Below are 17,938 nucleotides of genomic sequence, written 5' to 3'. Positions count from 1 at the left end.
ATACTTTCAAGTTTCGAATCCATAGCTTCAACTTTGTTGGAGACTGAGCTAATGGACGAATCATGGTCAGAGACAGTTTTGATGATATCAGCTTGACCAATCAAGATTTTACTCTGATTTGCGAAAACAGATTGCCTGAGCACAATGGTTTCAGCATGCATCTTGGATAAGAATTCTGTCGTTCGAGTGACTTCTTTAGATATTCATTTACGGAAGAATTGTGCACCACTAGCTTCATCCAGCATTTTATGGAGACAACTGTTTCACTATCTCGGAGAGATTGTCAAGATTTCTTTTCAGAACATCTATCTCAGATTCAAGATCAAAGTGGTCTTCTGGCGATGGAGATCTTTCTATCATGCGCTGCTTAATGTCTTCAATCCGAGCAGCTGAATCAGATGTAGAAATGATCAAAGCAGTAGGAGGTATAGCTTCTTGAAAATCATCAGAAGGAACGGCGTCTTGTTGATCAGTAGAGGGATCTGAGGCTGGTTCTGCAAAACTTTCTTCTGGAGCAGCGTTCAGATCCTGCAAAAGTTTCTATAATGGCAGTAGTTGGTTCAGGAGCTGCATTAACTTTTGGTTGTACAACTTCAGTGGCTTCCGGAGGCTAAATGGTTTGAATAGATTCAGATGAAATATTCAAAAGAGCTTTCATTTCTGCTTGGTGATCAGCAGAAAATTTCTCATGATTTGGCTGTGATTGAGATGGACCAACATCTGGGCCTTCCATATGCTGATCTGTTGGTTGAGCTTCTGTATGAGCCACATCATCAGCTAGAGCTGTTTCTTGAGCAGTAGAGGCAGGAAAAACAATCGATTGAATTATTTCATAAACAAAAGCTAATTCATGTACGGAGATAAGAGATGATGATTGAGTAGACAACTGCGGGGATGCAGGAGTACTGGAGACCTGAGCTTTTGGGGGAGCTGAGGTCCTTTCTTCAACTGGCTGTATCTGTAAAAGTTCTGGAAAAGTGCCTATTCTATATTGCAATGGCTTCACGAAAGCCTGTTCTTGAGCATGAATTTTCTCATTCAACGAGTTCATCCGATTAGTCAGAATCATGATAAGATCTTGATCATGAGGATCAGTAGGACTCATTGGATCAAAATTAGACTTGAGAGTCTTCAAAACAGAGTCCATCTCTTTTTGTTTCAGCTGATCAAGAATATATTTCTTCGATTCATTGCTTCGATAACATTCTTGGTTTTTACAGCAGCAAAAACATTCTTCTCATTCTTGATCATCTTTGCGAACGCACCTGGAGTGCGCAAGTAAGTAATAGGATGAAAAGCTCGTACCTTTAACCAGTCGTCAAAGAAGATCATATCTTTCCTGGAAGATTTTTCAATTTCATCGATGTGAAGATCAATGCCTGTTTGGACTGTGATCTTGACACGTTGAACTTGGGGTTCTTCAAATATTTTGCCCTTTCCTTTGCCTGAAGGAATAGGCAGCACAGATTGAGTAGCAGAAGATTCGGCCAAAGATTCTCTAATAACAATGCTAGTAGCAGGCCTGAGAGCAGGCACTGAAGTTGAAATGGAATCAGCAGAGACAACTGCTGCTTTGATGACAGTGGAGGTTGCAGTTGGTTGCGAGGCAATAAGGGTTGCTGCTGGTTCTGAGGAGGGAACAGATTTAGGTTTCGATGAGGTGATTTCTGGAAACACTTGTCTCAAAGGGGCAATGTATAAATCAGCAATGGCTGCTGTTTTCTTGAGTCGAATAGTGGTTCTAGGCTTCATCTTCTTTAAGGTGGCTGGGAGAGATGCTTGGGTGGGTGTAGCAGATTCTTCAGATATTTTTTTTATCTGAATCGGTAGAGATAACAACTCTTTTTCTCTTGATTTTATTTTTAGGCACTTGAGCCTCAGTTTGAGCATCTCCCACCTCCTTCTTCATAGAAATAAACTCAGCCATAGTAGGCTTTATCCTCAAAGCAAGTACATTTGCAGCATCGGCCATAGTGACAAATGAAGCATCCTGTTCAGAAGTGTGGGGAAAACCAGCATTCCTTTAGCATCGCACTGATCTGACAACAAATCTAGTAGATTTCCTCACAACCATATCCTTCATGATTCTAAACAAGAATCCAATCCAGTCCACCTTAAATTCAGATGTGATGGCCATAATCACTTGTACCTTCTCCTTAGTCAGCCTGTAAAAAGTTCCATCTTTGACTAGTAGTGCCTTTGCCACGATATCGGCAAGCACTTGAAATTCCATTTTCAGAAGCTTTTTGAAGCACGAGGGAGAGAGGTACTCTCCAGAAGCTGAGAAAATAGCAAGAGCAGCCGACATCTCCTCCTTAGAAATATTAGAAAAGTCAGAGATACCTGAGCAAGGGAGAAAGAAAGTCGATCCCAATAGTGCAGCATCAATTGAGATAGATGCACCTCCCTGGGAATAGACGATTTTCCCTTATTCTACAGTTTCTTTGGTATATAAATCCAAGAGAGTAGTCTTGTAAATAACAGCATGTGCCTACAAAAACTTACGGAGACCAGATTTTTCAATAGCTTTAAACAAGCTGACGAGATTTTTGTCCTTGATTGTTAGGACTGATGCAAAATTAACTTGATAGGCATTTAGTGTTTAAGCTCCAGTCATTTCTGCAATCAAAATGAAATCGAAGTAAATTCTGTAAAAAAAAATGGATGCAAGAGAAAGCAGTAGCTAGTAAGCAAAAGTCTGGAATCGTAAAAGTAAAATAAGATCAAAAAGGCGGTTAAAATTTAAAATGTATAGTCGTCAGTGAAACATAAGGACACATGCCAATATGTTTGCGGTTGAATTTTAAAAGTTAAATATAGAGTGTCAGATATGCCAAAATTTTTAAAATATATAAAAATAGGCGAGCTGTCCAAGCGATTACTAAAAAAATCAGAAGAGGGTTTGTCGTCATATGATAATATCTACTGGAAGTTATGAAGTACTGAAATATTTTCAGCATCTTGATAAAAACCAGTAGACATATTGTTTTATCGAAAAGACAAACCTTCTTCAGCTTCAGAATAAAATAATGTTCCCCCTCAATTAATGCAACTAATAAATGCGAAGATACGAGATCTGAGGGAATGATAGATGACTCTTGATATTCGTGCATGATGTGAACAGTTGGACGTCTCTTTAGCTTCCCCGAGACTCTATATAAGTACCTGCAAGATCACAAACTAAGTTATGTACGCGGATAACAAATCACAACAAATGGATGATGCAAAAATTGTCTCGGAGTCTTCTCCAGAGTCTGATTCAGCAGATGAGTTGCAAGGACAATTTCCTGCTTCTCGTAAGATGATGTCTGAAGACATTCTTTTTCAAGATAAGAAGACTTGGAAGAAATTCCTTGACCTGTAATCTGAACTATCTGTTAGATTGTTCTTAATTAGAAGGACTAAGCTGCGGAATCATCCCTTTTACAAACCATGATCATGCAAAGTGAGGGGATTCCAGTAGATCTTAGTTAGGTTCCTGCTGAAGTACTCAGTACTTCTAAAGTACTTCAAACTGCTGATATAAAAAAATGTAATAGATTAGAAAATGTAATGCATCTGGTTTTATGAATGAAATATTCCATTTTGTCATATTTCTATTTATCTAATGCTTTTACTTTATGCAAATAAATAAACGGAAGGGGTAAGAGAAACTTATTCTGAGTAAATCAATGACATTTCGAATGACTTGAGTCTCTTCATCTTGTTCAATATTAAATGCAATCTGTCTATAAATAAGATAAGAAAAACATCATATAACAATAGTGCAATATGTCTAGTTCAAGTAATTCGGATGCCTGCAGCAGTACTCATAATGTAATTACAGAAAGAACACTTCCTCATCTCGAAACTATGATGAAAACCATTGAACAATATGTCTGGATGAAAGGTCATGTCTTCATGGTTCAATGTGCAAGATCTCCAGGTCATGCATCGTAATGGTTTGACGTCTACTGTTGCAAAGAGAGCAACAGCAAGAAAGTACAAACAGCGGTTTGACGTTAAGCATATCTTTGAGCTTGCTTCTGATCAAGTACTGGTACATGTGATGCTGTGGAAGGAATGACATCATCTAGAGAAAATTTCTAGTGCAGACCTTCACAAGGATTCGAATCCATGAATTGAATAATTGGATTACTGAGTGGCAAGATTCTGTAGATACTGAAATGTGTCGTGTAACATGGTTTCGATTTTATTCGCAATGAAATATCAGTAGTTTGCAGCAAGTTGTCTCTTTACTAAACACGATATACTCAAGTTAAATCAATTAAACCAAGTATATTACGAAGATAAGAAAACTTATTCTCAGGCATAGGTTTTGTCAAGATGTCTGCTGTAATATCCAAGCTTGGTGAATGGTACGGTTTAAGATTTCTTATGCTTATGGACTATTTGGTTAAGTTTAAGTATAGTTTAGATGTTAAGAATTTGGATTTATGATTTATAGTATTGGTTATTATAGATGGTGTGTAGTCATAGTGTAGCGTCGTTACGATTAAATTCATGATTATTTGTATGTTGAGCCAATTGGTATGAGGCCAATTGTAGTGGTTAGATAAGACATAGAGGTGCAACTTTCATGTTGAGAGTGTTGCCGAATTATGAGGAGAAGCGACGTTGCGATTCAATTTTAGATGCAAAGTTTATTGTGGGCTACAGAGGAGAGTGCACCCGTACTCCTTTATGCAGTGCACCCGCGGTGACTGGACAGAAGAGTTAGTGCACCCGCAATGAAAAAGAGACCGCACCCGCGGTGTTTTGGCAGAACCTCCAGCGCACCCGCGACAAGTAGGGCAACGCACCCGCGATCGTCGCCTTTGGATTTTCGGAAGTTGTTCAGCAAGCCTAGCGCACCCGCGGTATGATCAGTAGGTCACCCGCGGTCGTGAACAGTAAAGTCGTGTTTTGGAGTTTTAAGTGATATAATAGAAGGAGTTGGCTCATTTTTCCTCATTCTTTCCCAATTCTCTCGGTCTTCAGCTCAAGGGGAGGTTAGGGTTCTTATTTCTTTCTTTCCTTCCTTTGATTCAAGCATTTTGTTGGGTATTTGTAGTGAGAACAAGATCATTGTGGGTTCAAGGAGCTAAGGTAAGCTTCTGGGTTTGGTTATTCTTGGATTATGGTGTTGGAGAAATTATGGGATTCATTATTGTGTTGGTTTTATGGATTTTATGGTATGATTGTTTGATTATTGGGTTGTTGATGGTGCAATACATGGTTTATTGTTGTAGGTATTGTATCAAGAGATTTGATTCAAGGTTTCTCTTGGTTGTAAGTGGAATTCATTCCTTGTGCTCACATGATGTATATGTATGGTATTTCAATGGTTCTATTCCCTTCCATTTGATTCATGTTATGTATTGATACACTTTGTTGTATATTAGAGGCATTTTTATGTCTCAATTATGTAAAATGGAATACAAAAGAATAGAGTATTCAAAGTGTTTGATTTAATGCCAAATAGAGAGTTCAAATTGATTTATTGGATTGATAAAGTGATAGTCAGAGATTGCATGCAATTAGTTGATCAACGATCATAGACTTATATCCCAACAGAGTAATCGATTTATATCGATGGGATATAGGTACAAAGACAGAGATACTATTGAAATATCAATCCACCAGAGAAAAGAATAATACCATCGTTATGTTCATGTTCTACTATTATTCATGTTTTAAGGGTTAGATGGTATTTAATGATTTCAAAGCCATGTTTTACAGAGTATGATATGTATACATTGTTATGTAAGAGTTTCACTTGCTGAGTTTTATACTCATTTCAGTTATTTAATGTGATGCAGATAAGAGTGACGGGCCAGGACGTTGATTCGAGCCGAGGTCATATGCATAGAAGATGGAAGGAAGAAGGCTATTTTGTTAGCATTGTTGGACATGATCAAAATGATATTTTGTATTTTGATGCAACACTTATTTGATCATGTATATACTTTTGATTGTAAATATTTTTATTTCAAGAAAATTTTAAATCCTTCCTCCCTTCAAATAAATTTTTTTAAAAAAAAATTCCGCTGTTATTTTATGAAATCGGTCATAGGTGTTACATTTAGTGGTATCAGAGCAACGTTCTTTGGACCAATGCATATGACTTCGTCTACTTTCAACAGTCCGGGTATGTATTCTTCTACATCTATTTATTGTTATTGGTTGTTATGTATTATGTCAGCACATTGTAGGAGTTAATGCCTCCTAAGAGAAAATCTTCAGAGGGTGAGGATAGCTCCTCATCGAGAGTTGTCGACGAGTTCGGCAAATTACTGAAAGAGCAAGCCAAGGTTCACAGTGAACAGATTCAACAGTTGCTCCGTATGCAAGGTACAGGTCCAGGTAGAGGCCAAGTGGTTCAAGCAATTGGAACTGATGGGATCTTTACTGCTTTTAAGAGGATGGATCCGCCTGAGTTTGCAGGAAGCACTGATCCATTGATGGCTGTAGAGTGGATTAAAGCACTTGAGGCGATATTTGATCATCTCAAATATGAAGACAAAGACAGAGTTGGTTGTGCAGTATTCATGCTAGTCAAAGCTGCACGTATTTGGTGGAATGCCACCAAGGTAAGTGTTGATGTTCCGGCATTGAAGTGTCAAGATTTCACTGATCTTTTCTACGACAAGTATTCTCCGGATGCACTTCGAGCTCGGAAGGTGACTGAATTTTTAGAGCTTCGTCAAGGAAGTATGATTGTTGACGAGTACATTTTGAAGTTCGAGGAGGGCTGTCTGTTTGCTCCATATATTGCCTCCAATGACAAAGACAATGGTGCTCATTTCATTAGAGGACTTCGAGCGGAGATCAGGAGGGACATCAATATGTCTAAGTCTGTGATATTTAAAGAGATTGTGGCTAAGGCATTGCTAGCCGAGCAAGACGAGAAAGATATCGCTAGAGAGAGACAGGCGAGGCAACAGGCTATTGCTCAAAGAGGTCAAGGTTCGAGCCAAAGAGGAAAAGGCAATTTTAAGGGAAAGGCAACATAGAGCCGAGTTCTAAAGCACCGTTAGTTCCATTTGATCCTGAGAAGTCGTTGTGTCCCAAGTGTAGTAGGCATCATAGGGGAGAATGCAGATTTGGTACTCACACTTGCTACCGATGTGGCACTGCAGGCCATATTGCCAAGGACTGTCCGAGAGGATCGAGTAAAGAGAAGGTACAGGGTCGCATCTTCACCATGACGAAGGAAGGTATAAACCATGATTCTTCTGTAATCTCTAGCACTATTTTAATTTCAGGCAGAGTAGCTACGACGTTGATTGATACAGGTGCTACTCATTCTTTTATGTCAGAACTATTTTTGAGATCTTTGGGTTTAGTTCCTTCTGTTCTTCCCCTCCAGTTTAATGTTGTATTGCCTTCTGGAGATGTGTTATGCCCGACGTCTATTGTGTATGCGTGTTCTGTTCAAATTGATGAGCGAGTGGTTTATGCCGATTTGATTGTTATTCCGATGGTTGCGTTTGATATTATACTTGGCATGGATTGGCTATCAACTTACCGTGCAGTGATTGATTGCGTTGCCAGGACTGTGAAATTTGCAGATGATGGAAATAAGGAAGGTATGCTCGCCAGTACAGGTACTTCGCTGGTCCTACCTTTATTTCATGTCTTGAGGCTAAGAAGTTGTTGTGTAGAGGTTGTGATGGGTTTTTGGCTTCGATTGTGGATATGGATAGAATTGTGAAATTGAATATTGATGATATTAATGTTGTGAGAGAGTTCCTTGATGTATTTGAGGATGATGTGCCGGGTTTGCCGCCGGACAGAGATGTAGAGTTTGTGATCGATTTAGTCCCCGGGACGGTTCCTATTTCTAAAGCTCCGTACAGAATGGCCCCGACAGAGATGAAAGAGTTGAAGACGCAGTTGGAGGATCTATTGGATAAATGTTTTATTCGACCGAGTTCTTCACCTTGGGGAGCTCCAGTTCTTTTCGTCAAGAAGAAAGATGGGTCTCTTGCGGCTGTGCATTGACTACAGGGAAATCAACAAAGTGACGATTAAGAATAGATATCCGTTGCCACAAATAGACGACCTTTTTTATCAACTGCTGGGGGCTACAGTGTTTTCGAATATTGATCTGCGATCTGGCTATTATCAGTTGAAAGTTAGGGAGTCTGATATCCCTAAGACGGCGTTTCGGACCAGGTATGGTCATTACGAATTTCTTGTTATGTCGTTCGGTCTGACTAATGCTCCTTCAGTCCTCATGGATCTTATGAACCGGGTGTTCAAGCAGTATTTGAATAGCTTTGTCATTGTTTTCATCGATGATATATTGATTTATTCCAAGACCAGAGAGCTTCACGCAGAGCACCTCAGAGTATTCCTTCAGTTGTTGAGAGAGAAAAGGCTGTATGCTAAGTTGAAGAAATGTGAGTTTTGGTTGGAGCAGATTTCTTTCTCAGGCCATGTTGTTTCGAACGATGGTATAGCTGTTGATCCCGCAAGAATCGAGGCGATACAGAAGTGGCCTATCCCTAACACTGTATCAGAGGTACGCAGTTTTCTTGGTTTGGCGGGTTATTATCGTTGTTTTATTTCAGATTTTCCCAAGATTGCCCTGCCGTTAACCAATCTGACGAGGAAGACTGTGAAATTTGAATGCTCCAATGAATGCCAAAGTGGATTCCAAGAGTTGAAAGATAGGTTGACGACAACTCCGGTACTTGCACTGCCTAGTGGTACAGAAGACTTTGTTGTTTATACCGATGCGTCGAAGAAGGGCCTCGGTGCAGTGCTGATGCAACGTGGAAATGTTATAGCCTATGCTTCTCGTCAGTTGAAAGATTACGAGAAAAATTATCCTACGCATGATCTGGAACTGGAAGCTGTGATATTCGCCCTGAAAATCTGGAGAAACTATTTATGTGGCGAAAAGTGTGAAATTTTCACGGATCACAAGAGTTTAAAGTATTTGTTTTCCTAGAGAGAACTTAATATGCGGCAGAGACGGTGGTTAGAGCTTGTCAAAGATTATGATGTGACGATTAGTTACCACCCTGGGAAGGCGAATGTTGTAGCGGATGCATTGAGCCGTAAGTCAAGTTCATCTTTGAGTTCTATGATCCAGAAACCGTTGTTGTTAGATTTGCAACTAGAAGGGATAACTTTGGTAATACCGGGAACCATTGCTCGCTTTTCAGTGTTGATCATTTGGGCTACATTGACGGACAGAATCCGTAGAGAGCAGGCCAATGATGCACAGTTGACAGAGATGAGAGCTAGAGTAGAAGAGAGAGGTAATTCAGAGTTTGGGATGAATAAAGATGGTTTGATGACATTCAGAGGCCGTATATGTATTTCTACTGGTGATGATATTCGGCAAGACGTCTTGACAGAGGCACATACTGCGCCATACTCGATACATCCAGGTAGTACCAAGATGTATCAGAATCTTCGTAGACTCTATTGGTGGCCAGGTATGAAGAAGGATATTGCCATGTTTATTTCACAGTGCCTAACTTGTCAGCAGGTGAAAATCGAACATCAGAAACCTGCGGGGACATTGCAGTCATTGCCGATTCCTCAATGGAAATGGGAGCACATTACAATGGACTTTGTGATTGGTCTTCCTAAAACGCAGAAAGGCTATAACTCTATTTGGTTTATTGGTTATCGGTTGACCAATTCAGCGCATTTTCTCCCAGTCAAGACAACGTATTCCATGAACCAGTATGCCGAAGAGTACATAGCAGAGATTGTCAGACTTCATGGTGTTCTCGTGTCGATCGTGTCTGATCGTGACCCTAGATTTACTTCAGAGTTTTGGAAGAGTTTACACAGAGCCTTGGGTACACGGTTAGCATTTAGTACAGCATATCATCCCCAGAGCGACGGTCAATCAGAGAGAGTTATTCAGATTTTAGAGGATATGCTCAGAGCTTGTACTATCGACTACCTTGGTAGTTGGGATTCCAAATTGCCTCTGGTTGAGTTCACGTACAATAACAGTTACCAGACGACGATTGGCATGGCACCATATGAAGCACTTTATGGCAGAAAATGTAGATCTCCCTTATATTGGGATGAGATTGGTGAGAGAAAGATGTTGTGTCCAGAGTTGGTCCAACAGACAGCTGATGTTGTTGCTGTTATTCGAGAGAGGATAAAGACAGCACAGTCGAGACAGAAGAGTTATGCTGATGTGAGACGTAGGCCGTTGCAGTTTGAGGTTGGCAATCTTGTGTTCTTGAAGATTGCACCTCTTAAGGGTGTGATGCGGTTTGGTAAAAAGGGAAAGTTGAGTCCAAGGTTTATAGGCCCATTTGAGATATTGGACAGAGTTGGTGATCGAGCTTACAGGTTAGCCTTACCACCAGATCTTGATAGAGTTCAAAATGTTTTTCATGTCTCCATGCTCAGGAAGTATATTGCGAATCCTTCCCATGTTCTTTGTCACGAGCCATTGGATTTGACGCCAAATTTGACGTACCAAGAGATTCCAGTCCAGATTCTGGATCGCAAAGTTAAAGTATTGAGAAACAAAGAGATCGGCATTGTTAAAGTTTTTTGGAGAAATCAATTGATTGAAGAAGCCACGTGGGAACCAGAGGATGAGATGAAAGGAAAGTATTCTGAGTTGTTTGCGCAGTAACGTCAATTTCAGGGACGAAATTCCTTTAAGGAGGGGAGATTGTAATATCCAAGCTTGGTGAACGGTACGGTTTAAGATTTCTTATGTTTATGGACTATTTGGTTAAGTTTAAGTATAGTTTAGATGTTAAAAATTTGGATTTATGATTTATAGTGTTGAAGATTTCTTATGTTTATGGACTATTTGGTTAAGTTTAAGTATAGTTTAGATGTTAAGAATTTGGATTTATGATTTATAGTATTGGTTATTATAGATGGTGTGTAGTCATAGTGTAGCGTCGTTACGATTAAATTCATGATTATTTGTATGTTGAGCCAATTGGTATGAGGCCAATTGTAGTGGTTAGATAAGACATAGAGGTGCAACTTTCATGTTGAGAGTGTTGCCGAATTATGAGGAGAAGCAACGTTGCGATTCGATTTTAGATGCAAAGTTTATTGTGGGCTACAGAGGAGAGTGCACCCGTACTCCTTTATGCAGTGCACCCGCGGTGACTGGACAGAAGAGTCAGTGCACCCGCACTGAAAAAAGAGACCGCACCCGCGGTCGTCGCCTTTGGATTTTCGGAAGTTGTTCAGCAAGCTAGTGCACTGAAAAAAGAGACCGCACCCGCGGTCGTCGCCTTTGGATTTTCGGAAGTTGTTCAGCAAGCCTAGCGCACCCGCGGTATGATCAGTAGGTCACCCGCGGTCGTGAACAGTAAAGTCATGTTTTGGAGTTTTAAGTGATATAATAGAAGGAGTTGGCTCATTTTTCCTCATTCTTTCCCAATTCTCTCGGTCTTCAGCTCAAGGGGAGGTTAGGGTTCTTATTTCTTTCTTTCCTTCCTTTGATTCAAGCATCTTGTTGGGTATTTGTAGTGAGAACAAGATCATTGTGGGTTCAAGGAGCTAAGGTAAGCTTCTGGGTTTGGTTATTCTTGGATTATGGTGTTGGAGAAATTATGGGATTCATTATTGTGTTGGTTTTATGGATTTTATGGTATGATTGTTTGATTATTGGGTTGTTGATGGTGCAATACATGGTTTATTGTTGTAGGTATTGTATCAAGAGATTTGATTCAAGGTTTCTCTTGGTTGTAAGTGGAATTCATTCCTTGTGCTCACATGATGTATATGTATGGTATTTCAATGGTTCTATTCCCTTCCATTTGATTCATGTTATGTATTGATACACTTTGTTGTATATTAGAGGCATTTTTATGTCTCAATTATGTAAAATGGAATACAAAAGAATAGAGTATTCAAAGTGTTTGATTTAATGCCAAAGAGAGAGTTCAAATTGATTTATTGTATTGATAAAGACATAGTCAGAGATTGAATGCAATTAGTTGATCAACGACCATAGACTTATATCCCAACAGAGTAATCGATTTATATCGATGGGATATAGGTACAGAGACAGAGATACTATTGAAATATCAATCCACTAGAGAAAAGAATAATACCATCGTTATGTTCATGTTCTACTATTATTCATGTTTTAAGAGTTAGATGGTATTTAATGATTTCAAAGCCATATTTTACAGAGTATGATATGTATACATTGTTATGTAAGAGTTTCACTTGCTGAGTTTTATACTCATTTCAGTTATTTAATGTGATGCAGATAAGAGTGACGGGCTAGGACGTTGATTCGAGCCGAGGTCATATATGCATAGAAGATGGAAGGAAGAAGGCTATTTTGTTATCATTGTTGGCATGATCAAAATGATATTTTGTATTTTGATGCAACACTTATTTGATCATGTATATACTTTTGATTGTAAATATTTTTATTTCAAGAAAATTTTAAATCCTTCCTCCCTTCAAATAAATTTTAGAAAAAAAAAATTCCGCTGTTATTTTATGAAATCGGTCAGAGGTGTTACATCTGCTGCTTGTTGATCAGTAGATACGTATTCCAGACGAATGTCCTTCTTCTGCACATGATCTCTAATGAAATGATGTCTGATATCAATGTGCTTTGTTTTGGAATGAAGTACTGGATTATGCGTGATTACTATAGCACTGGTATTCTCACAAATATATCTGACTCAGAAGCTTGAACTCAATAGTCTTTGAGTTGTTGTTGCATCCACACTATTTCAGAGCAGCAACTTCCAGCAGCAAGGTATTCTGCTTCTGCAGTAGATGTAGCTATGGAATTCTGATTTTTACTAAACCAGGAGATCAGCCTATCACCAAGAAATTGACAGAAATCACTTGTGCTTTTTCTATCCAGTTTGAAACCTGCATAGTCAGCATCTGAATATCCAATAAGATTGAAAGATGAATCATTGGGATACCATAGGCCGACATTTTGAGTACCCTTCAAATATTTCAAATACGTTTAGCCGCAATATAATGTGATTGCTTAGGGTTAGATTGAAATCTTGCACAAATACAAACAGCAAATATATTATCAGGTCTACTGGCAGTAAGATATAACATTGAACCAATTAGACCACGATACTGAGTTACCTTTACTAAAATTACATTTTCATCCTTATCAAGTTTAGTAGATGAGCTCATTGGAGTGGAAGCTGCAGAGCATGCTTCCATGCCAAACTTTTTCAGTAGCTCCTTAGTATTCTTAGCCTGATTTATGAAAATTTCCATTGTCAAGTTGTTTGATCTGCAGTCCTAGAAAGAATGTTAATTCTCCCATCATGCTCATTTCAAATTGATCCTGCATCAATTTAGAAAACTTTGCACATAGTTTTGGGTTAGTTGACCAAAGTATAATGTCATCAACATAAATCTGTACTAATAGAATGTGCTTATTCTTAACTAAAGTGAACAAAGTCTTGTCTACTGTGCCGATTGTAAAGTCATGATTGACAAGAAATTGCGAGAGCGTTTCATACCAAGCTCGAGGTGCTTGTCTTAAACCATACAGGGCTTTGTGTAATTTAAACACATGATGCGGTAAGAAATAATCAATAAAACCTGGAGGTTGTTCAACGCAGACCTCTTCTTGTAGTACACCATTCAGGAAGGCACTTTTTACATCCATCTGATAAACATTAAAGTTTTTGAAAGCAGCAAAGGCTAAGAATATTCTGATAGCTTCAAACCTTGCTACTGGTGCATAGGTCTCATCATAGTCTATTCCTTCTTCTTTCTGAAACCTTGAGCCACCAGTCTAGCTTTATTTCTGACAACAGTACCTTCTTCATTTAGCTTGTTTCTAAATACCCACCGGGTTCCAATAACAGCTTGATGAGATGGTCTAGGTACAAGAAACAAAACTTCATTTCTTTTAAATTGATTCACTCTTCTTGCATAGCTTCAATCCAACTTGGATCCAGAAGAGCTTCTTCAATCTTCTTTGGTTCATCCTGAGAAATAAAGGCAGCATGCATATATTCATAAATCATTTGCCTTCTGGTTCTAAAAGGAGCTGCTGGATTTCTAATAACCAAAGATGGAGGATGAGATTTTCTTCAAATAAAAGGGTTTAGAGGGATTTTTTCCTGATTGGATGGATTCAGATCCTGCTCATCTAAACCATTAGCAGGTTCTGGAATGTTAGCTACTGGTTCTGGTATATCTGGTGCCTGTGTAGCTGGTTCTACTATAGGAATGTCTTGATTCTGGATTTTGAGCTTCTTTGACACTAGGTTTTGTATTATGTTCACTATCCAGTTCCAGATGAATCCTTTCTAATCTGTTACTTAAATTTGACATGTTATAAATTTCAGGAGCAGTGCTATCTTCATCAAAGACAACATGAATAGATTCTTCAATGTTAAGAGTTCTATTATTGAAAAGTTTGAATGCTTTGCTTACTGCTGATTATCCAAGGAATAATCCAGCATCTGATTTTGAATCAAATGCAGACAAATAATTTTTACCATTATTGTGCACAAAGCATCTGCAACCAAATACCTGAAAATATGATACATTAGGCTTATTCCCTTTCCATATCTCATATGGAGTCTAATTCTGTCTTTGTTAATCATGGTTCTGTTTTGCGTATAGCATGCTGTGTTGATTGCTTCTGCCCAGAAGAGCTGAGAGATGTCTGCATATGCTAGCATTGTTCTAGCAGCTTCTTTAAGAGTTCTGTTTCTCCTCTCAGCTACTCCATTTTGTTGAGGCGTTCTGGCAACTGAAAATTCATGATGAATTCCCTGTTCATCTAAATATAACTGAAGAATTTTTTTAGTAAATTCAGTGCCCCGATCACTTCTGATTTTAATGACAGAAATTGATTTTTCATTTTTAATCATTTTTAGAAGATTGATCAGGAGGCTACTGGTTTGATCTTTTCCAGCAAGAAATATTACCCAAGTAAATCTAGAAAATTCATCAACAACAACAAGTGTATACTTCATTCCCTCTAACCTCATGATAGGGATTGGACCAAATAAGTCCATATGCAATAATTCCAAACACCTTGAAGTTGATTTACTACCTTTATTCTTGAAGCTAGATCTGACTTGTTTACCAAGTTGACATGCAGAACATACATGATTCTTAAAGCTGTAGAGGCCCGTATTTCGTGTTTGAAAATTAATAAAATCTTTAAATAAATAAAATGCCTCATTCATAAAATGAACTTAATAAAAGTTTTGATGTTTAATGTAACAGCGGAATAAAAGTTTTAAATGTCGAAATAGCAGCGGAAGTAAATATCTGTTTCAAAACAACAACTTAAAATAATTCATCTTGATAAAAAAGAGTTTGCATAAACTAATAAATAAACTGATAAATGAGGTCCTCGGGTTCCTACTACTACCGACCCAAGATGGCTCACTGGTCCCCGCCCGCGGTCCCGACTTCATCAGTACCTACAACAATCAAGTCTAGTGAGTCTAAAGACTCAGCATGCATATATCATAGATAACAAGTAAATATATCGTAAAATCTGGCGTAACGTAAAATATCATATCATAGAGCGTAACGTGAAAATCGTGTCATGAATAATTATAAACACGTGCATAACTGAACTGAAAATTGTAAGTAAAATGTTTGCTCGATAGAGCCCTGTCATGAAATAGCATATAATAATTTTCTGTTGAGAATATGTTCTGCGCAAGTGGCCCATAACATGAATTGAATCGTCTGATCAGACTAAACAATAGTATACTGGGCTGTAGAGATCATCACAGCCCTTGGACTGGATATCCGTACCAATACATGAACATGAACCGGTCAGTGACCACCGGATGAAGTAATAATCTCATGATAAGCTGCAATCCCATGAGTGTGAAGTGGCCACAAGCAATATCGCATATATCTAAAAAATAAACTTTTATATTTTTATGCACGTAATATAATTAAATGTCCTGTATTATTTTACCGAATGGGTTGGATCGTTCCCAGGCTCGCTGCGACCTAATTCTTACATGAAAAATATGCAAATGATTTTTCCTTGAAAATAACTTAGTCATTGAACCCAAAAATGGGCCAACTAGACCAACAACTAAATTTCTAACCATGACTCCGTACAAACCCGAACCAACATCGAACCATCATTTAGTCATGATTAAAATAAATCTAAAATGATGAAATAAAGCTCCTAAAATTGTACAAGTCGAAATTTGGTGAATGGAGGCCAAAAACAAGAAACGCTCTTTCGAGAGTCATTTTGGCACATTGCACCGAAATTTCTCGTACGACCTCTAAACTTAATTGAATCACGAACGGACAAAAACATGACCTTCATACGTGATGAGGTACTGTCCAGTCCAAGACCATAGGCTAAAAGACAACCAAGAACTCAAACGAGCCTCCGAACCAAAGCACCAAGTTGCTGTCCAAAATTACAGTAGTAGCGCTTGCACTTCCTTGCGTGGTTTGCAAGACTAATGGCCATTGGGGCTTGAACCACCGACCATAGCCTCTTTCCAACACCCTAAGGTGTGGCTTGAACCATGGCTAAGGGCCCTAGGCCAGCCACGATCCAAGCAACACCAGAAACATCACCACGCTTCCAACCGAGAACCAAACTAAACGCGTGGGATGTCTTGCTTTTTTTGCTGTCAAATGAAGGATCCAATGGCTATGAGGTTAACCATGGTCCATGTTAGACATGCTAAGGTGTTGCATGAGTAAGGGCTAGAAGCCAACCACAACCCACTTGACACCATAAAACCAAAACTCCACACACTCGACCATAACCAGAATTTTAAAACCGAAGGGGCGCTGTTCTTGTTTGTTTTAAAAATCGAGGGGGACATGAACCAAGCAATGAAAGGGCATCTTGGTCACGTCCTAGACATGTCAAGGAGGGATTCTAACCATGGCTATTGCCCCTAGGGCAGCCAAGATCAGAACTCTCCCTTAGACAACTCAAACAAGAAAATCGAGACATAAAAATCACAGCATGGATTGTTGCTGTCAAAATGGTTTCGTTGGGGCGCATGGACAGCAACCAATGGACCAACAACTTCCTAATACCCTCCATTACGAGCCTAGATGCAGCCTTGAGCCTCTAGAAATCGAGCCTCCCTGAAACCATCAAAAACATGCCAGCCGTGAAGTGCACGGAAAAATCTGAAAATTTCTGTACAATAACTTGAAAGTTGCATGATAAAATTTCGGTTTTTAGCTGTTAAAAATATTGAACAAATAAGGTTAAAAAAATGTATATGACTTGATTGAAGAGCAAAAGAAAATATACACATGCCTTGGATTTGTTTGGAACGAAAACAAATCAAAACGACGACGCGGCGCGGCGGAGACGGAGTCCTCTTTTCTTACTTGTTTTTCTCTCTTATTTTCTCTCAAGCACCTCACGATTTTTCTTGCTGAAATGTTCAGAGTTTTCAAGAATATGGGGTGAGGGAAATGTCTAGGAATGAATGGGAAGGTTATCAATTTAATGGGAGTTTGAATGGCAAGATAAAATCTTTTCTATCCTAGTGTTTGAGAGATAAGAAATGATTTGATATTATTTGATTTGAGGGAGATATTGGAGATGGGGTGGCCGAATTCTAGTCTAGGTGCAAGGTAGAAATATTGTTTAAATGTTTAATTATTGGTGATTAAAAGATGGGGGAATTATCTACCAAAAAGATTAAGGAAGTTAATCAAGTGGTGAGTTGTCAATCCCCAATTAAACTCTACAAGAGGTGGCCAAATTCTAGCTTATAATTGGAGGAAAAATTGCTTAAATATTGTATTTTAAATCTTTAAAGTTTTATCTACCCATTAAGTATTTTAGTGAATTAAGTAATTAATTAGTTTAGTAATTATCTTGCATGCACGGCAAATTCCTTAAAGTAAATTACTAACATGTAAATTTATAATTTATTAAATAAAATAATCCTAGATTAAGTTATCTCAATTGGTCACATATTTTAATTTAGGCTTTTAATTAAATTATTGGACATAAAGG

The sequence above is a fragment of the Primulina tabacum genome, chromosome 4 (assembly GCF_025594145.1).
Source record: "Primulina tabacum isolate GXHZ01 chromosome 4, ASM2559414v2, whole genome shotgun sequence".
Classification (NCBI taxonomy): domain Eukaryota; kingdom Viridiplantae; phylum Streptophyta; class Magnoliopsida; order Lamiales; family Gesneriaceae; genus Primulina; species Primulina tabacum.
This window is presented reverse-complemented; position numbering follows the sequence as displayed.